The sequence below is a fragment of the Capsicum annuum genome, chromosome 5, assembly GCF_002878395.1.
Source record: "Capsicum annuum cultivar UCD-10X-F1 chromosome 5, UCD10Xv1.1, whole genome shotgun sequence".
NCBI classification, from domain to species: Eukaryota; Viridiplantae; Streptophyta; class Magnoliopsida; order Solanales; family Solanaceae; genus Capsicum; species Capsicum annuum.
In genome coordinates, this window is record NC_061115.1 from 25,190,632 (window position 1) to 25,214,030 (window position 23,399).

Here is a 23,399-nt window from a genome sequence, read left to right on the forward strand (position 1 = left end):
GCGATTGGTTAGGCGATGCATATTACTTTGAAAGGTCATAACTTCTTGCTCGGGTGCCGAATTTTAGAAAAATTGGTATCATTGGAAAGATAACTCAAAAACCTATCATTTTACACATAGTAGGATCTATAATTTGACATATACAAAGAGTCATGGTTTATAGAAGTTGACACAAATTATAATGTCCACTAAAACTTAATCGATCGAAGTAGTTTTCAACTCGTCCTTGAGTCAAATGACCCCTATGGTATAAATTCAAGCTTGAATGGATTCACATACTACACAAATAATTAGGATTTATGGCTTCGGGATTATCAGCATATCAGAATCATGGTCTATATTATAGCCTAAAATGCGGGGGGTTACATGAGCCCACTTTGCTAAGACCAACATATTGTCATATTCTAGAGGCCAAAGTAAGTTCCATGTGTCAAATGACGTGGAATGCCAAGTCAAGGAAAGGATCGAATAGGATCATGCAACATGTTAAAATTATGCAGCAGTCCCAATGAAATCAAAGCCCATAAAAGGAGCCACGCCTCTTGAATTTGATTGGTCGAAGGAAGTCCATCTTCATCATGATTCTTCCCTTTCCTACAACTATAAATAGGGGCCTCGTAATTTTAAAAAAAGCCCCCCCCCCCCCTAGAACTCTAACAAGTAGCAAGAGAAAGTTTTTGGATCAAAGGCCGCAATTTCTCCAAAAAGTTCAAGCATTCAAATCAATTTCATCAAGTTTCAAGATCAAGACCGCAATATTTAAGAACAAGCTCAAAAGCTCTTGAATTCAAGCACAAGTCTAGATCAAGTCACTCAAGTCCATCAAATCAAGTTGAAATTCAAGATCAAGCTTCAAGCCCTTGAATTTCTATTTGAAAGGGCAAATCAGAGGATTCCTAGAGATTGTAACACTCGCATTAAAGTCAATAAATTGATTGTTGCAATATTTTCTTGTCTTGGTTATTGATTTTTTGGCCTCAAAATTTTACTGTCCAATAAATTCTGGCACGCCCAGTGGGACAATCTCTACCTCTTATCTCAGCTTTTCCAATTTCAAAGTTTAACAATACTGAAATGACTTCCAAGAAGGTCAACTCTCAATCAACTGCTTCTTAGGCTGCTAGTTCAAAGTTCTCTGCTGACATAGAAAGCATCCTTGGTGTTACTTTCGGAAGCTTAGGAGCTGTTATAAAAAGAAAAGCAGGCTTACTAGGACAACAAACACATCCAATGTCGTCTGCTCTAACTCTAGTTTTTGGTTTTTTAACCCCGAAAGGAATGAAGACCAATGCAAGTGCTTCGGATAGAGAAAGCAGTGTGGCAGAATCGCTTAAGAAGACTCTAGCTCTACTTGAATATTCTGGTTTCAAGTACTCTGGCGCAAAGAGTAATCATCGTTCAAGCAACTCATTATCTCTGACTACACAACATAAGTTGAGCACTCCAAATGTCAAATTGCACGATAATTCATGCTACTCTCCAATATCTCCAGTGATTATGTAAGCGATGGTGACTGATGCCTCGTCTATGGAGGAGTAGTTTGCGAATCTAACAAAGGCAATTGAGTGTTTGATCCAATATATCAGAATTAAGATGCTAGAATTAATAAGATAGTGGATAGGGTGGGAGGCCTGATAGATGGAGATTCTATCCATGCACCTGGAAAATCTCTAGAGGATCATGTGAAACAAATACCACCAACTAAAGAGGTGCGAGTTTATTCCGAAGGAATGATCTCGATTGAGCAATTGAAGGAATTCATTGAAGGGAACCTCAATGATATGCCTCCTCTGAAAGTCACCACAAAGGTGAGAAAGAAGCAAAGTGTGAAGACAACTTCTGGAGCACGCCCAAATCAGAAAACTTTAAAGAAGATGCAAGAAAAGGAATATCCCTTCCTTGATTCTGATGTTGATGAGATTTTTGATGAACTTCTTCATCATAAGCTCATCGAACTCCCAGAGATGAAGCATCCCAACGAATTTAGAAGGACCAATGACCCTAATTATTAAAAATATCATAGGCTCATAAGTCACCCTCTAGAGAAATGCTTTGTCTTTAAAGATAAAGTAATACAACTAGCAAAAGAGAAGAAAATCTTCTTTGACGATGAGATAGCCAGTTCTCATCAAATCTCTATCACTTTTGGCTCACTTGAACCAATTCAATTTTGTTTTAAAGAGCATAATGAGAAGATATTAGAGCCTGATAGGTCTTCAGTTGACGAAGATGATGATGAAGGTTGGACTCTAGTGACCAGACGCAGATGCAAGAAGATGATTCTGCAAAAGGAGATGTACGAGCAGCCAACCAAAAAGAGAATGGTAAAGAAACTAAGGAAACAGAAGTTGGTTGACCTTCCAAAGAAGACAAGGGTGACGGAGCTTCACCATCAAAAACCTCGGCATCCGGTGACTTTAGAGGAATTCTTGCCGAGTTGGTTCTGTGGAAAGACTACCCAATTCAACCTTGAGGTTCCTTGTTTTAATACCGCTAAAGAGGGGGAAAAGGGTAAGAATCTACCTATGGAATTTTCTTCATCTTCCAAAAGGCTGGCTGAAACTCTTGGCAAAGAGGCACATGTGTGTGATACAAAAATCACATTTATAAATAACGATCTTATTTTTGGTGAGACCCTACATAACCATCCCTTATATATGGTGGGTCAAATTCTAGGAAATAATATCAATAGAATCTTGATAGATGAGGGATCTGGAGTCAATATCCTGCCTATCTGTACGATGAAGGAGTTTGGCATCGCTACTAGCAAACTGGACGAAAGTCGTATAATGATCCAAGGCCTTAACCAAGGAGGCCATAGGGCCATGGGATGTATAAAGTTAGGGATTTTTATGGATGATTTTCAATCAAACCTATTGATGCATGTTATCGATGCCAAAACTTCATACAATGTATTTTTTGGTAGGCCTTGGGTACAAGGGAATAAAATTATCTCATCCTCTTACTATCAATGCTTGAATTACCTCAAAAATAGAGTGGAAAGAAAGATAGTTGCTGATGACAAGCCATTCACTGAAGTTGAATCACACTTTGCTAATGCAAAATTCTACTTGAAGAATTATGTTGTGAATAAGAAAAGGGTTGAAGATGTCGCCAAGACCAAGTGTGATGATCTTACATATAAGAAGGATGTTGTGACTATTGAAAAATTTGCCACCAGGAAGTCTCTTTTCACTTCGAATAAAGAAAGCATCGCTCATACAAAAAAGAAGGCAACTCTTGTTCTTCGCTACGTGCTAAATGTAAAGAAAGAGAAAGATCACTCACCTGATTCCCAAGATAATGTGCAAAAGGGGATAACTTTACCTATCAGGAAGATTGACGGAATAAATCCATCCTCAAGGCTACTTGAGAAATCTATGGCTCAAAATTCTCCACAAGATATGGCACTCCCTACGAAGCGTATAAAAGGGGGATTTGATCCAAATGCATATATGCTATTTGTAAAGGCTGGGTACAATCCTAATGAGCTATCAAGGTTGGGAAAACTTCCATTAGAGGGTAACACCAGGCAGGCACGTGAAGGACTAGGATACATGCAGCCACCTCCAATTTGCATCTCCATAAGAAGGGCAGTCAGTAATTATATCATCGTGGAAGAAGAATCCACTACCGTTGATAAAAGACCCTCTGTATTTGATCGACTTGGAGAATAAACCGCAAGAACTTCTATGTTCGAAAGGTTGGGCCCTATAAATAAGAAGAAAAAAATAAGCGTCAAAGAAGTCGTCAAAGCACGATGATGCACTCTTCATTTAAAATACAGAAGGATTTCTAGAGTTTGATCCCTTCCAGAATGAGGCGATAGAACTGGTGGTTTCATCCAACGAGGTGTTAATAGCTAAATCTTATACCATGGTTTATACCAAGGAATGTGAGGAATATAAAGAAAGTGTTGGCTCCTTATAATGTTATGATCGAAAATGAGAATAAGGCCTTGTCTCAAATGAAGGTTAATAAGGAGATAAAAGATACTTTATGGTGTCACCACATATCCATCAACGACGATGATCCTCAAGAGGATAAAGATGCTGGAGATGCTCCATCTCAACTTGAAAAAGGAGTAAAGGCCACAATAGATTCCTTGAAGGAAGTTAATATTGGAACTGATGAAGACCCAAGACCAACTTACCTGAGTGCGTTTCCAGAAGTGGAGAAGAAAATTGCTTATATGAACATAGTCAAAGAATATGTGGGTGTCTTTTCCTGGAGCAATAAGGAAATGCCTAGCTTAGATCAAAAAGTAGCGGTCCATAAGTTGGCGGTCAAGAATGGTGCCCATCCTATTAAGCAAGACCAAAGGCGCTTTAGGCCAAAGTTGGTTTCATTAATTGAAAATGAAGTTAACAAACTCATTGAAGCTGAATTTATTCACGAAGTCAAATATCCCACGTGGATTTCAAGTATTGTTCCATTAAGGAAGAGGAATGGCCAAATTCAAGTTTGTGTCGACTTTCGAGATCTCAACAACGTCTACCCTAAGGATTACTTTCCAATTCCCATACCAAAGTTGATGATTGATTCCACCACTGATTATGAGGGAATGTCCTTTATGGATGGTTCATCTGGCTGCAATCAAATCCACATGGCACCAAAGGATGAAGAACTCACTGCATTTCATACGCCCAAAGGTACTTACTACTACAAGGTGATTCCTTTTGGTTTGAAGAATACTGGTGCCACTTATCAAAGGGAAATGCAGAACATCTTTGATGGCCTACTCCATAAAAATATTTAATGCTACGTAGATGATCTAGTGGTGAAGTAAGAAAAGAGATGTGACCACTTAAAAGACCTAAGAATGGTATTCAAGTTTCTTTGAAGATATGAACTTAGGATGAATCCATTGAAGTGTGCCTTTGGAGTTACTTCAGAAAAATTTCTTGGCTTTATTGTACGACACCGAGGAATTAAAATTGATCAACCTAAAGTTGATGTAATTTTGAAGATGTCAGAGCCTCGGGATATTCATGAGTTGAAAAGCCTTCAAGGAAGGCTAGCATATTTAAGGAGGTTCATCTCAAACCTGGCTGGAAAATGTCAACCATTTAATCTCCTTATGAAGAAAGACACTCCCTTTGAATGGGACTAAGTTTGTAGTAATGCCTTTGAGGGTATCAAATCATACTTAATGAAGCCACCAGTTTTTGCAGCACCCATACCTGGGAAACCATTGATGCTCTACAGCGCGGCACAAGAGAGGTCAGTTAGAGCACTACTAGCTCAAGAAAATAGTGAAGGAAAGGAAAATTTTCTTTACTATTTAAGCAGAATGATGACGTCAAATGAGCTAAAGTATTCCCCAATTGAAAATTTATGTTTGGCATTAGCCTTCTTGATTCAAAAGATGAAGCACTACTTTTTGGCTTATGTTGTTCGACTTGTCTCTAGGATAAATCCCATTAAGTTTGTAATGTCGAAACCAGTCCTTAGTTACTGACTTGCTAAATGGTACCTTCAATTTCAACAGTTTATTATTGTGTATATTTCCTAAAAGGCTGTAACAGGACAATTATTGGCTGACTTTTTGGCAGACCACCCGATACCTGATGATTGGGAATTGAGCGATGAACTTCCTTATGAATATGAAATGATTATTAAAGCTAGACTCCTATGGAAAATGTACTTTGATGATGCTGCACATCGAGATGGAGCTGGTGCTGGTGTAGTGTTCGTTACTCCACAAGAAGAGGTCATCCCATACTCTTTTACCCTATCAAATTATTGCTCTAATAATATTGCCGAATATAAAGATTTAGTACTTGGACTTGAGATGGCAGTTGACATGAAAAAAATGCAATTACAAGTTTTTGGTGACTCCCAACTAGTGATCAAGCATCTTTTGGGAAGCTATGAAGTCAAAAAGCCTGAGCTACAACCATATCATAACTATGCACAGAAGTTAATGGGGTGTCTTGGAGAAGTAACCCTCCAACATGGCCAAGGAGAGAAAATAAGCAAGCTGATGCCCTAGCTGCTTTGGCCTCAACCCTGACCTATCCAAACCAAACATAAGTTACTGTCTGCCAAGAATGGGTAGTACCCCCATCAAACGAGGATGGAGAAGATAAAGTTGAATACTCATTGCCGTATCTAAAGTTGAAAAGAAACATTGGTGACAACTTATCATAGATTACTTATGTTATGGGATACTTCTAGAAGATCCAATAAGAAGGACCGACATTCGTCATTGTGCACCTCTCTTCCTTTACTCTAAGGACACACTGTACAAAGGATCATTTAAAGGAGTAGTCTTATGGTGTTTAGGAGAGGAAGAAGAATTTCAAGCTTTATAAGAAGCATACTCGGGAGTTTGTGGATCGCATCAGTTCGGACTGAAGCTCCATTTTCACATTAAAAGGATGAGATACTATTGGCTAACGATTGTGAAAGATTGCTTGGACTATGCTAGAAGATGCAAAGCTTGCCAATTTCATGAAAATTTCATTCATCAACCTCCTGAAGTACTACACCCAACTGTGGAATCTTGGCCATTCAATGCTTAGGGAATGGATGTTGTTGGTCCACTACCAAAATCTTCTGGTGGATATTTATACATCTTTTCCACGATAGATTACTTCTCAAAATGGGCCGAAGCTATTGCTCTTAAGGAAGTAAAGAAAGAAAATATTGCAAACTTTATCTGAGTTAATATCGTCTACTACTTTGGAATATCTGAATATATAAGAACTGAGAATGGCAAGTCGTTTGATAAAAAATTGATGAATAAAATTTGTGATCTCTTTAGCTTCAAGTAGCGCAAGTCTTCTACGTACCATGTCGGCGCCAGCGATCTAGCTAAAGATTTCAATAAGACTTTATGTAAATTATTGAATAAAGTCGTCTCCAAATCCTAGCAAGACTGGTATGAGCGAATGGAAGAAGCTTTATAGGCATATAAAATAACTTACCATACACCGATGCAAGCAACCCCATATTCACTTGCTTTTAGAGTTGAAGCAGTCCTGCCAGTTGAGCGGAAAATACCTTGTTTGAGACTGGCTATTTAAGAAGGGCTCAACGATAAAGAAAATGCTAAGTTGAGTTTGGCAAAGTGAAAAGATCTTAATGAGAAAAGGCTGGAGACTCAACAAATTCTCGAATGTTATCAAGCCTGTCTATCTCATTCTTTTAATAAAAGGGTTCCCTTGAGGTGCTTTCAAGTTGGAGATCATGTCCTTGTGGTAAGAAGTCCCATTATCACTTCTCATAAGTCTGGGGGAAAATTCACCTCAAAGTGGGATGGACCACATGTCGTATAAGAGGCATATTCAAATGGTGCTTACAAGCTTGTCGTGCAGATGGCGTAAGGATTGGCCCCATCAATGCCAAGTTCTTGAAGAAGTACTATCCTTAAAGAAAGATGACACTTCTTAGGAACGAGTATAAACTACATGTCTACTCCTGGCCTGCAAGAGTATAAACTGTGAACGGCTAAAAAAAACACTCACCCCAGAACTATGTCGTGACTTAATCCTCTTCATTAAGGTACGTAGACACTTGGAATTTCATTCTAAGTTCAGTTACATGAGTGTAAAAAAAATACATGTCCCTACTTGATCCGTCATATTCAAGTCAAGTTTGCATATACCTTAACTAAGTTTTGGAATTATGTAAAATATTTGTGGCTCAATGGGGGAAACCCTTCAAAAGGAAAAGAAGCTCTTTCAATAGGATTTGGAATACCCAAAGTTTACAGTTGAGACATAGATTCATCATATATGCATTTATCAATTATAAAAATAAAAAGGCTTTCAAATTGAAATTGGAAGTCCAACTCAGTTGTGAGACAAAGACGTGAATCCAATGAGCAAGAAGTGTTGGAGAGAAAAGCTAGAGTTTAATATGATAACATCAATGCATCAAAATAAGCAAGCAATTCTTGGGGTTGAAATTCAAAAGAAATATTAAAATAAATGTGCAATATAAAGAAAATGAGCTTCCATTATAACTAATAGATCCTACTACTTAATAAAAAGGGTAAGAGAAAGTAACAAGAAGGTTTGAAGGAAAACATCTCCTAAGGCTAATCTAAGTATAGCTTATAACTGACTAAATCTTGTAAAGCAGCCTCTAAGACTTATTTCTTCTTCTCCATGACCTTTGAGGCTTTTAACGTTGCAAGGGAGACATCAAAACACTTGGAAAACGCTTCTTCAGCAGCTAAAACTTTAGATTCCATCTCTGCAGCTTCCTGCTTGGAAACATCTCAGTGAGCTTTCAACTTCTTCACTTTCTTTCTCTCCTTCTCAAAATATTTGTAGGTGGTAGAAACTTCTTCAAATTTCTTGTCTCTATCCCTCAATACAAGCTCAAGATTCTCTTTGGCTTTTAAATATGACACTGACTATTTAATTATTATGGTTTTATCAACAAGGGTGGATCGTGCTTGGTCATAGAAAGTCGCCATCCCAAAGAAAAACCCTAATAAATCCTGCAAGGGGGAAATATCTGCCTACATTCCTTTTTAATCTCTAAAATGACCTTGTTGCCATAAAAAATAAACATGGTTACTGCTGGTTTCCGACAAAATTTTGACTCAATATTTTCTTTGACTTTACCGCAAGAGTTAGAAGTAACCTCTTTTGATGACAAAAGTAACTCCCTTGAGTCTGGACCTAATACAGACTCGCTACTATCTTGTGACTTACTTTGATAAGGATCTTCCAAAATTTGGACATTGCCTGGCTGCGCCTACAAATAAAAACATAATATAAGGGGTATATAAAGGCAATGCATATACTGTGAAATGGTAGAAGAGTTGAGTCATTACCTTCTCAATAGCTGGCGGAGTCTTTGATGAACTAGCAAGAATCTACACATGGGTGTTAGAATCAACCTGTTTCACCAAGGATGGTTTTACCTTCTTCCAATAACGATCTCCGTGACTACTATTGCTTTCATCTTGAAAGGTTCATTTATTAAAAGCCGATTGAGCCAAGGCAGGCAACTCCTCTTTCTAAGTTTATGCATGTGGAGGTCCCTTGACTTTGTATGGAATTACTACTTTTGCTTTCAAAACTGGAGGCTTAGACAAGTTTAGGACCCCTACACCATGTTCTTGAGAAGTGTCAATAATTGGACCTACAATGTTCACGAAAGGTTGTAAGTTAACTTCGAGAAAGTTTCCATGAACTTTATCCCACCAAAATTTATATGGCATGGATAAATATCTTTGCACATTGGGTGTGGCATTAAAGAAAGTTGCTTTTGACATAGAGCCATGAAATACACAAATTCGATGAAATTTAAGGTCTTTATCTAATGAAGCACTGCGAATATTATCTTCCAAGACTCCGGGAAGGCCTTGATAAAATCCAAACTGATGGCTAAACAGGTGTGGACTGTATGGCTCAAGCATGAATGACCTCCATATCTAAAAGGGAGTAAGTTAAAATAGAGGCTCATAAAGTAGCTTATATCTAAATCGTCACCCTTATCATCTTCCACAAATGACAAGGAGCATCCTGGCTTGGCATAGTGGAAACCCAAGTAATAGTGTCTCCTTGATGGATGCGTTTTTTGGAAAACTCTCTATCAAAATACCTTGCCCCGCTCTCACCGGAATATTCCGTCATCAATGGAACAAATGGTCCATTATAAAATGGAAAATATGTCTTAAAATAGTGAGAAAGGAGACCATACACATAATGGATAGGATAGGATACTACGAGATGCTCGAGTTGTGAAGATTTATAGACTCTATTGAGACTATTATAAATGCTTGATAGGACTGGAATGGCAAGGCTGAAAGTTTTCTTATCTACCATCACAGCTGAAATTCTTAAAGTTCCCAGATGAATGAAAGAACTATCCCTAGAGGGAAATACAAAGGTGCACAACCAAGATGATAAGAACGCTGCCAAATATGTATCAGTTCTATAGTCATACTTCACTCCAAGTTTAGAAAACATGGCATCATCTGCACTTGACCACTTCTCTATATTCGAAATAGTCCCAATTGGATTATGGGTTGACTTCAAGCGAGAAGATTTTTTCTCCTTCCTCGGTGGAGCTGACTCGTATTTTAAATACTTTTGCACCAAAATTTTATCTATGTGCTTAAAGGAACTTTTGAATTAGAAACCTCTCCTTCTTGAAGATGCTGAAAAGCTATGAACAAGGATTCACAAGAACAAGGGATAAATCTCTCATTCTTTTCATCAACACCTGTAAGATCCTTCACTTCGGGCACCACTTCTTCATAATGAAGGCCTCCGATAGGCAAACCTTCAATGTATAAGTCCCAAAGGGATATGGATAGCTCTCCAACTAAAGTAATCAATGTGTTGGTATTTTGACACCAAGCCTCGAAAAATGCCTATAATATGTTTGAGTTTTCATCATGGGTAAATAGTGAAGCATAAACGACATCATATATTTTTGCTGCCTTTAAGGTTTTTGCACTTCTAGCCAATATGTCCTCAGTCCATTCCCAATATCCTTGAGTGTGACGATATTCAATGGTTATCTCCATAGTACCCCTCCAGTGTACTTCTCCTTTAAGTACCCGACATCCTAAGAAAGGAAAGGTACTTTCAATATTTAATTGACGTTGGTTGGGAGTTCAAAAAAGCTATACTTTAGCCAATCGATTATCAGTAGTGTCATGTTTTGAAGTCCAATCCGACATATGGATGGAATTTTGAAAGGGTGGCCATGGATCTGAATACTTGCCTACTATTGGAGTTTCAATTAATAGCCTGGTTAAAACAGTACCTTTATCGGCCTCAATTAGAAGATACTTGCTTTTAGTGGATGAAGATGTTTAGTCTCTAAAGCGAACCATCTCTATAAGCTGCATGAATTAAAGAGACTTGGTTAGGCACAAAGTCAAGATTCATAAAAGAAAAAAATATACCAGCAAAGAAAAAAAAGAGGGCCAAAGAATAAAAAGGTTCTTTATGTGTTTGGCTCTGGTGAAATATAGTCATGTATATTTAAAGCAGAGTTTGTCAGATCACAGGGTAATGGAGGCGAAGTTAGACCCTCATGCCTTAAGCTGAACATTGAAAAAGGGCCCATACTTAGAGACGATCATCGGATAAATACATCGGTGAAAGGCCCCATGCTTGAAGAAAACCATTGCACCATCTTCAAGTAAAATTATTCGAACTTAAGGTGATGGAGGCAAAGTTAAACTCTCAAACCTTAAACCAATGTCCATCATCTTCAAGTAAATTGGTCGGACTTAAGGTGATGGAGGCGAAGTTAAAATCTCGCACCTTAAGTCGATGTCCACCATATTCAAGTAAATTGATCGGACTTAAGGTGATGGAGGCGAAGTTAAACTCTCCCAACTTAAGTCGATGTACACCATCTTCAAGTAAATTGGTCGGACTTAAGATGACGGAGGCTAAGTTAAACTCTCGCACCTTAAGCCGATGGCGCAATTAATGCACATTGCTATATGTTGCAACCCTACAAAAGAAGAAGAAAAGAAAAAAAAAAGAAAAAAAATCACAAAGAGAGGGAAAAGAAATTACCTCGGCAAGATTGCAAATCACGAAGGAAGCTACTGCAGCAATTTCTCAAGACCTCAATGTAAGAAAAATAGGGACATGCATGGGCTATTTATAGATACAAATATACAATTGATGTCTCCTAACATGAAAAGGATTCTTTCAAAAATTGATGCTTAATAATATGAAAAGGACTCCTAATACCAATTGTTGAGGCAGGGATAGTAGAAGTTGTTTTCTGCTCAAACACAGACTGTTAAAACAGTAATTTGTAAAAGCCTAAACCCTGATAAAATTAGATTGGTATATCGGTGTAATTTATAAAGGGAAAGCATTTGTAACGCCCTAAGATCCCATCTCAAGACGTCACACGGTGCTTAAGGTCACACGCGGCCTTAAGGTAACCCTCCGAGCCTGTCATCACTTCTATAACTCACTATGATAATAATCAAGCTATAATAAAGAAGAATAGTCATGTCATGAACATACTAGAATATGAAGAAATACTATCATGTATAATCAAAATACTGAAGTTCTGCATATGCAGGTACTCTAGTCTGACAAAGCCTCTACTACATAACACTGAGGAGCCATTGGGACAGATCCCCAACTAACTCGTACTGAATTGGAAATAAACAATCATCTACTATCAAGACAAAATCAGGGATATAGGTCCTTGCACAATGTGATTTCACCAACTGTACGAATGTAGATATAGATACTCGAAGATCACTGCCGCTGCTAAGACTAAGCACCTGAACCTACATCACGAGAAAATGTAAAACACAGAAGAGTATGGGAATCAGTACTTAGGAATGTACTAAGTATGTGGGGGAGCAGGAAACACTCAAATAATATCATAAATGTATAAGAAAATCACGGATGGTGATAATAATGACTCTCTTCGCTTGAGTTACCTAAAACATAGTTTCCATAAATCATCAATAATAACACATGCTTCATAAATCTCATAAACCATAGGACTCAACTCAAACTCTTTGACTCATTACTTAGAGTGATTCAGTAACTCATGAAACTTGGACTATTATGGACTTTGGAGTTTTTTATAACAGACATAAACTAAACCATGTGAGCCATATAGAGTCCAACATTTTGCCTTCCTAAGGAGAGAACCCCATATTGGTGGGAGCATCGTACTCTTTCCAGGGAGTAAAACCTCAATTTCACTATTCCAGGCCCATACTCGGCCTCTTGCCCACAATTGTCAACATCAATCCTATGGAGGCACGTAGTTTCGAGAAAATACCACATTTCTCGCTTGGTGCTAAATACTCCTCCCTGACTCAGCTCAAAATGTGTTAGAAAATCCACCTTAATCAATATCAACTCATAGGTCTAACATAAAGACCAAAACAATAATATATCTCATCGGTAAATCATATACAACTATGGATTCCTAACTTGACTTAAAATCAAACAATCTTTCTCAATATCAAGTGTGCTTGCTTATCAAATCATATCGAATGTCAAAACTTTAGGAAGACATCAAAAGACTCATTCTTGATTTTCAGTCCCAAATATCAATATATATTCAATAATCAATATATTTCATAGAAAAGCTTGAATCATGACTCTTATCTCAAATCATTTGGAAATCATCAATTCATAATAACAGTATTCAACTCATGGCATAAATTCTCAATTTAAGAGATAAAATGACGAAAATAATCTTATATATACAACTTGAACAATTCAAATCTCACAAACCATTAATAGAATAATTAAAGGGGCAATCCTACTTTGCAAATTCATAGAAATCAATAATAGAAATTAAATCTTCAGGCACAAGAATGAAAGGAGTGTTCTTGTTCAAATCCCACATACCTTGATTATGGATTTGAATGAAGAAACTTGTAATATACTCCTTTTCCACTTCTTGAGTTAGGGTTCTTGATGCTTTTGACTTGGGTACCTTGAATCTTGAACCAATTTCTGAAATCTATGGTTGGATTCTTGATGCTCTTGGGAGATTTGGATTGGGTTTTGGGAGAGAAAACCCTAGTATTCTTGATGAAATGGAAGAAGAATAAAGTTTGCTTCTTTACTTGGATATATATATAGGGTCAAAATGGGTGGAAAAGACTAAAATACCCTTTTAAAAACGTCCCTTAATTGTTGGAAAAAATGGCTGACGACATTTGTGATAGGCCGTCAAACCTGTGATAGGCCATCACAGAATGTCATCACAAAAGGGTGGATTTTATGATTTTCTGCCTAATTGTGACGACCTTTTGTGACAAGCCGTCAAACCTGTGACGGGCCGTCACAAAATGTCGTCACACATTTTTTAGACAGATATGCTGGATTAAAATAGGCATAACTCTTTGCTCCGATATTGAATTTTGGAGAAATTGGTATCATTGGAAAGAAAATTCAATTATCTATCATTTTTTAGGTCATGGGCTTAATAATTCATAGTATAACGAGAGATATTCTAATTTGAAGTTGAATATGGTAATATCCTTCCCAAGAATTCAATCGGTAAGGAATGTTTTGATTCACTCAATCGTTAGGACATCTTTAAAGCCTTAATACACATCATCCTTGATCAGAAAAAAACTGAAAATATTATAATTTATTTCTCATGAGCTTGATTCATGGTTTCAATATTGGTTAGAGTCTCGGGGTAATACAATATCTTCTTCTTGGAAACATTTGTCCTCGAATGTTGCTAGATAGGCCAAGAACAAGGGAAACTAAGGACGTATAGCTGGAACGACTCACTAAAAGGGCTTACTTCACTCTAAAATTTCGAGTACTTCACAAAATACACGAATCATAGAGAGAATAACCATATAGCTGAATACTCTTGATTAAAAGGAACTGGATTAAGGAAGAATAGTACCTTCGGCTTGATTTGAACTCGCGGAGAAGAGATGAGGGTATCTGGCTCACATATCAGCTTATACTTCCCAAGTAGCTCCCTCGACTGATTGATTTCATCATAGAACTTTAACCAAGGGAACTTCCTTATTTCTTAGTCTACGAACTTGATAATCTAGGATTTCAATCAGAACTTCATCATACAAAAAGATATCCTAAACATCAAAACTTTCTGACGGATCAACAAAAACAGAATCACCAATGTGCTTCTTGAGCATTGAAACATGAAGGATAAGATGGACAATCAATAACTCAACAGGCAATTCAATCTCGTAAGCTGCTTTCCCAATATGATTCAAAACTCTATAAGGGCCAACGTATCAGGGACTAAGCTTCTCTTTCTTACCAAATCTTTTCACCCCCTTCATGGGTGAAATCTTAAAGTACACCAGATCGTTAACCTTAAACTCAAGAGATCTTCTTCTCACATCTGCATATGACTTCTGACGACTTTGGGTTGTCTTCAACCTTTCTCGAATTAGCTTAACTTTATCCGTAGCCTCAAACAAAGCATTAGGTCCACTTAAAATGGCTTCACACACTTTAAACCAACCTATGGGTGATCTACATTGCCTTCTGTATAAAGCCTCAAATGGATCCATTCCAATGCTAGCATGAAAACTGTTGTTGTAGCCAAATTCAATCAATGGCAAATGTTCATCCCAACTCCTTTTGAAATCAAGAACACATGCCCTCAGCATATCCTCCAAGGTATGGATGGTCCTCTCAGCCTGGCCATCAGTCTGAGGATGTAAATTGGAGCTAAGATGAGCTTGGGTACTGAGACCCTTCTGAAAAGACCTCCAAAAATGAGAAGTAAATTGAGCACCCCTGTCAGAGATAATAGACAAAGGAACTCCATGTAACCTGACTACTTCTCGAATTTACAGCTTAGCCTAGTCCTCAGCGATGAAAGATATATGCACTGGCAAGAAATGTGCGGACTTAGTCAACCTGTCTACAACAAGCAAATCAAATCATGATGACGTCGAGAAGGAGGTAAACTAGTCAAAAAATCCATATCCACTTCCTCCTACTTCCAAGTAGGAATACTAAATTCTTGCATTATTCCACCGGGTCTTTGGTGTTTTATCTTAACCTGTTGGAAAGTTGTACACTTCTCTATGAATTTCGCTATATCCTTTTTCATACCATTCCACCAATAGATTTATCACAAATCGTGGTACATCTTGGTAGCACCGAGATGAATAGAATATTGTGCGCCATACGCTTTAGCCATAATTCTTTGCCTCAAATCTTCAACATCAGACACACATAATCTATTCTTAAATCTCAATACACCATCGCTCCCTTAGGAGAAAACCTCCACCTTTTGGTCTTTAACTGACTACTTTAGTCTGACCAAACTAGGATCCATATATTGCTTCTTCTTTACTTTTGAAACTAGAGAAGATTCGGAACTACTCTAGACCCAAACATTTCCCTCAGCTAAATCAACCAATCTAACTCCCAACCTAGCCAGATGATACACCTCACAAGCTAACTCCTTTCTATCTTCCTCGACCTATGCTACACTACCCATGGTCGACCTGCTAAGGGAATCTACCACTACATTAGCCTTGTTCGGGTGATACAGCACATTCATATCATAGTTCTTTAATAATTCTAACCATCGCCTCTGATGAAGATTCAAATTTCTCTAAGTAAACACATACTGTAAACTCTTGTGATCCTTAAAGATATCAACATGAACACCGTACAAATAGTGTCTATAGATTTTTAAGGCAAAAACCACTGTAGCTAACTTAAGGTCATGGGTTAGGTAGTTCTTCTCATGTGGTTTCAACTGTCTGGAGGCGTAGGCTATAACCTTACCTTTATGCATTAACATGCAACCCAACCCAACTCTAGAAGCATCACAGTACACCACAAAATTATCTACACCATTTGGAAGGGTTAACACAGGAGCTGAACTGAGTCGAGTCTTCAACTCCTAAAAACTCTTTTTGCAAGAATCAGACCACAGGAATTTAACTTTCTTCTGGGTCAACTGAGTCAAAGGAAACACAATGGAAGAGAAACCCTCAACAAAACGACGGTAGTAACCATCTAGACCTAAGAAACTCCTAATATCAGATGGGGAAATAGGTCTAGGACACTTTTTTGCAGCTTCTATCTTTTGAGAATCAACTTGAATACCTTCAGAAAAAACAATATGACCTAGAAAAGCAACTGACCTTAGCCAAAATTCACACTTGCTAAATTTGGCAAATAATTGATGATCTCTAAGGGTTTCCAAGACTATTCGAAGATGATCTGCATGGTCGTTCTCATTTTGGGAGTATACAAGAATATGATCTATTAACTCAACGTCTTGAGTTGAAAAGATAAGTTATTTATGATATTTTTTGAGATTTTTATCATATGATTTATATACGATGAGATCATGAAAATTATGTTTCAATCTAACTAAATCCAAGTGAGCCATCATTGTATATATGCATATTTTCATGAAATTGATGATGATATTTAATTTGCTGCATGCACCCCCCATTCCTTGATTTTGATGTATAGAGTCTTTTTCGGATTAGAAGGATGGTATATACAGATATTCAGTATGTATTATGGTTGTACAATTTAGTATTCTCCAGTATCTCTCATGAATTCAATGTGGTATATCTCTTTATTAATGCATGACTATTGTTGAATTGAGTTCCTTGAGGTAGTGTTTGGCTCCGAGGGTTTTCTTGGATCTGAGTGTTTTTCTTCTATTGCGACCCCCTCGACCCGTTTTACCCCAAAAAAGTGAAGTTCCTGTGGTCGGAATCTTGCGAGAAGAGTTTTTAGGAGTTGAAGACTCAACTCACCTTAGCCTCTTTATTGACTTTGCCTAATAGTGTTGATGGTTTTGTGGTGTATTATGGAACTTCTAGAGTTGGTTTGGGTTGTGCGTTGATGCAGAGGGGTAAATTTATAGCTTATACCTCTAGATAGTTGAAGCCTCATGAGAAGAATTACCCAACTCACAATCTTGAATTAGAAGCTGTAGTGTTTGCTCTAAAAATTTAGAGATATTATTTGTATGATATTCATTTTGATGTGTTTACTGATAACAAAAGCCTGGAGTATGTGTTTACTCAGAGGTATTTGAATCTTACATACAGAATATGGTTAGAGTTGCTAAAAGACTATGATATAAATATGTTGTATCATCCGGGCAAGGCCAATGTTATGGCAGATTCTCTTAGCAGATTGTCTATAGGTAGTGTAGCTTATGCTGAGAATGATAAGAAAGAACTGGATCGTGATGTGCATCATTTATCTAGGTTGGGTATTCGATTGCTTGATTCTGCTGAAGGTAGTGTAGGAGTATAGAGTAGTTCCAAATCCTCTTTAGTTTTAGAAGTGAAAAAGAAGCGAGAATGGGATCCTAGTTTGGTCAGACTGAAGAAGTCAGTTAAGGACCAAAAGGTAGGTTTTCTCCTAAGAGAGAGATGGTGTACTGAGATTATAGGGTAGATTGTGTGTTCCTGATGTTGATGATCTAAGGAAGATACTTATGGCTAAAGCACATGGCACACGATATTCTATTCATCTCGTGCTACCAAGATGTACCATGATTTGCGGGAAATTTATTGGTGGAATGGTATGAAGAAAGACATAGCAGGATTTATGGCAAAGTTTTCTACTTGTCACCAGGTTAAGGTAGAGCACCAAAGGCCTAGTGGTGTAATACAAGAGTTTAGCATTCCTACTTGGAAGTGGGAAGAAGTGAATATGGATTTCGTGGTTGGTTTGCCTCCTTCGCATCGTCATCATGATTCAATTTGGGTTGTGGTAGACCGGTTGACTAAATTAGCTCATTTCTTGCCAGTGTATTTGTCTTATACGACTGAGGATTATGCTGGATTGTATATTCGAGAATTCGTTAGACTTCATGGTGTTTCTTTGGCTATTATCTCTAATAGGGGTACTCAGTTTACTTCTCAATTTTGTAGGGCTTTTTAGAAGGGTCTCGATACCCAAGTTCGTCTAAGTTCCACTTTTCATCCGCAGATTGATCGTCAGGCTGAGAGAACTATTCAGACTTTGGAGGACATATTGAGGACATGCGCGCTTGACTTCAAAGGTAGTTGGGATGAGCACTTGCCATTGATTGAATTTACGTATAACAATAATTTTCATTCTAGTATCCAGATGGCCCTATTCAAAGCTTTGTATGAGAGAAGATATAGATCGCCTATAGGTTGGTTTGAAGTAGGACAAGAAGTTGTGATTGGGCCTAATGTTGTGTTCGAGGCTATGGGAAAATTTAAGTTGATCCGAGAAATATTGAAGACTGTTTAAAGTCGTCAGAAGTCGTATGAGGATGTGAGAAGAAAAGATCTTGAGTTTAATGTTAATGATTTGGTGTACTTGAAGATTTCACACATGAAAGGGGTGAAGAGATTTGGGAAGAAGGGAAAGCTTAGTCCCCGTTATGTTGGTCCATACAGAATTCTGAGCCGTGTTGGGAAAGTGGCATATGAGGTGGAGTTACCCGTGGAGTTGTCTAGCACTCATCCAATTTTTCATGTTTCTATGCTTAAGAAGCATATCGGTGATTCCATTGTAGTTGATCCTTAAGAGAGTGTTGATATGCTGGATAGCCTTTCCTTCAAAGAGATTCCCATGGAGATCCTAGATTTTCAGATCGGTAGATTAAGGAACAAAGAAGTTCCATTGGTCAAAGTTTAGTGGCGGAACCAGTCTGTTGAGGGTACTACTTAGGAGGCAGAAGCAGATATACGAGCCAAATACTCGCACCTCTTTTCCACGAGTTCAGATCAATCCGGAGGTACTATTCTTCCTTGATCCAGCTTTTCTTATCAGAATGTTCAGCTATGCATTATCCTTGCATGAGCTTTTGCATACCCAGAGTAGTTATGAGTTTAGAAAGATCGGGAACCATTTAGAATTTGTTTTAGCCATGAGTACTCTGTTTTCTTTTTCCTGTGTCCCTAGTCTACCCAGAGTCATTCGGGGATGAATGTTCTTAAGAGGGAGATATTGTAAGGTCCCACAAAGTGTCCTCGTGGTTGATCTTAGAGTGTGTCAAATGAAGTAAAATTTTGACCCTAAGGGATTGAGAAAGGACTTTCTAAGTGATTCGTGTTTTAATCTTGTTGAATTATCCTAAAAGTGACTTCTTGTAGCGTGGGGAATTGAGTTATATTTGCAATGATATCAATTTCGTCAAAATCTAATATCTGGGTGAGAAGTTATGGCCGATTTACTAAGAGTTGTTGGAATCGCCCAGGTCTGACGGACGATCAGACGGACCGGCAAGTCCTTGGTGGACCATCAATTGTCCCGTCAAGCCAAGGTAGTAACCCCTTTTTCTGGCCATCATGCAACAACCAAAATGGTGGACCGCCAAAAATTTGAGGGACCATCGAGGGGACCATCAAGTCAAGGCAGAATATCCCATTTTTAGCCCCCGAGTGACGGACGATCTGGTGAACCATTGATTTTCTGATAGACCATAACTTCGACCATCATATCAAGGAAGAATGTCCCATTTTTGGAACTTGAGTGACGAACGATTTAGTGGACCTCCAAGTCCTCTGATGGACTATTAGTTCGACCGTCACAGACCCCGATCAATAATTTTAACCCATTTTTGAAAGGGTATTTTGGTCTTTTCCCATTTTTGAAGGCCTCTATATATATATGAGAACCCACATCCAAAAGCCCTAATTCTTTCATTTTCTCTCTCAATTCTCTTAAGAGAAAAAAATATCTAGGGTTTGAAATCTCCTCCAAAAAAATCATCCATAAATAGTCAAGATTTCTTCAAGAACCAAGTTCCTCATAGTATGGGCTTCAAGAATTATTTATTACAAGTATGGATAGAGTCTCAAGCACTAGAGTTCATCCAATTTCAAAGATTATGGTATGTGGGGTTTGAACAAGAGCAATTCTTTCGTTCTTGTGCCTAAAGCTTTGATTTCTATTACAGATTTATATGATTTTGCAAGTGGGTTTATACCCAAATTACTTCATCATGACACTGTAAGAATATAAATTGTTCAAGCTTTGTTATACATGATTTTTTTACAACTTCCAAGTTATGACTTGATATTTAATATTGTGAATTTCATATTTCTACCATGAGATGATATTTCAAGTGCTTTCAAGATCTGTGTCAAGCTTAAATCTTCCTTATGACAAATTGGATTATTGAGTATATTGATTCATGAGATCGAGTTGATTAAAATGAATCTTGATATTTCCTCAAAGGTATTGATGTTTCCATGATTTAATGAATTGATATATTTTGAAATTGAGAAAGATTGATTTGATTAGAGTAGAGTTAGAAATCCACAAATTGATTATGATTTGATAAATGAGAAAGAGATTTGATTTGGTCTTCATGATAGGCCCTTGTGATGCTTGTGGTGGATTTCCTAACGTATTCTGAGCTTATGTCTGGTAGTAGTATTTAGCACTAAGCAAAAAATGTGGAATTTCTCCCGAAACTATATGCCACCGTAGGATTGATGTTGATAATTGTGGACCAGAGGCCAAGTATGAAATTGTGATCACTAAATTTAGGTTGTACTCCCTGGAAAGAGTACGACGCTCCCGCCAATGTGGGGTTCTCTCCTTAGGAGGGTAAAATGTTGGACTCCATGTAGCTCACATGATTTATGTTAGTTATAAGGACCTCCCATGTCCATAAGAGTTGAGTTTCCTGAATTACAGAGTCACTCCGAGTCTTGAGTTGAAAAGATGAGTTGTTTATGCTGATTTTTTAGAGATTTTTATCATATGATTTATTTACGATGAGATCATGAAAAGTATGTTTCAATATAACTCAAGTCAAGTGAGCCATTATTGTACATATGCATATTTTCATGAAATTGATGATGATATTTACATTGCTGCATGCACCCCCACATACTCAGTACATTCCAAAGTGCTGACCCACATATTTTCCTATGGGCTACATTTTCTCGTAATGTAGGTTCAAGTAATCAGCCGCAACTGCGTTAGCGATATTCAGGTGCCTCATTATGTCTTCTCAGTGGTGAGTCCTCATGGTTCGAGGATTGTGTCTGTATTTTCGGGATACCATTTTGTTGTCATGGCTTTCAGTACTGTTTATGTCGGTTGGGGGTTTGTCCCAATGTCCTTGATTTTGATGTATAGAGGCTTTGTCAGACTAGAGGGATGGTATGTACAGAGATTCAATATGTATTTTATTTGTACAGTTTAGTATTCTCTAGTGTCTCTCGTGAATTCGATGTGGTATATCTCTTTATTATCCATGTCTATTGTTGAATTGAGTTCCTTGAGATAGTGTTTAGCTCCGAGGGTTAGCTTAAGGCTACATGTACCCCTAAGCACCGTGTGACATCTTTGGATGGAAATTTTGGGGTGTTACAATGACTCATACCATGCTCGACGACTTCAAGGGTCAACTTGTAACTTGAACAGAACTCACATCACCCCACACTGACATGGGTATGACTCAATATATATGCCTCATATGAATGATGTACGATGCATGGGATTGAGTCGTATGTTTGACAGTGGCTTCTAGACACGGGGTATCACAATGTATCCCCTTTGTCAACAATCGTCTTAGAATGTGATTTACCTAGGATTGGATTTTTGAAAAGAATCAACATCCCCACACTAAATTTACAATCAAGTTTACTACCACCACAAAGACTCAATTTCTCACAACATAAGATACGATATAGGAGCACTTAAGAAAACTTTAAGAGAAAGAACTTGCTGGAAATAACACTTTACCTTAGGTTGGAACTGAAGTGAAGGAAAAAATATGAGGATACTTTGTCATCATGCCTGCTTTAGCTTCTCAAGTGGCCCCTTCAACCAGTTATTTCTCTTAACAACTTTTACTAACGCTACTTCCTTATTCCTTAGCCTTCGAACTACTTATCAAGTATCTCCACAGGAATTTCCGCATATGTAAAGTTATATTTGACACCAATACTCTCTAGGGGAACCACTAAGGATGGATTTCCAACGCACTTCTTATGTATCGAAACATGAAAAACTAGGTGAACCAAAGCTATCTCTGATGGAAGACTGAATTCATAAGCAACCTCTCCTACATGATTTACTATATAATAGGGATAAATAAACTAAGGACTCAGCTTTCCTTTATTTCCAAATCTTATCATTTCCTTTACAGGTGACACTTTCAAGAACACCCAATCACCAACTTCAAATTTGAGCTCTTTCCTTCTTAAATTAATATTTCTGATGACTCTGAGCAGTTTTCAAGCTCTTACGAAGTAAATAAACCTTTCCCATAGCTTAGAGAATAAATTTTAGCCCAATAAAAGCCACTTCACTAACCTTAAACCATTATATAGGTGATCTGCACCTATGCCTATATAACGCTTCAAACGGAGCCCTCTAAATGCTAGCGTAATAATTATTATTCTAAGAGACCTCAATCAAAGGTAGATGGTTATCTCAATTTCCTTTAAAGTCTAAAATACATGCCCTCAGCATGTCTTCTAATGTATGAATTGTGCGTTTAGCCTGACTATTTGTCTGTGAATGAAAAGCAATGCTAAGCTTAACCTTTGTACCAAGGCCTTTCTGAAAATACTACCATAACTAAGAAGTGAATTGTATGCCTCTGTCTGAAATAATGGATAAGGGTATCCCATGAAGCCTTACTAACTTGCAAATATACATTTTTACATAATCCTCCGTGCTCTATGAAGTTTTGACAGGTAGGAAATGGGCAGATTTTATCATTCGATCAACTATAAACCAAATTGAATCATGCTGAAGTCTTGTGTGAGGCAACCCTGTGATGAAATCCATATTCAGTACTTCCCATTTCAAAGTGGGGATACTAATCTCTTGCAATGTACCACCCAATCTCTGGTGTTCAACTTTAACTTGATGGCAATTGGGATACTTGGCTACAAACTCAGCTATGTCCCTCTTAATACCGTTCCACCAATAAATTTTCCACAAGTCACAATACATCTTAGTATTACCCGGATAAATAAAATA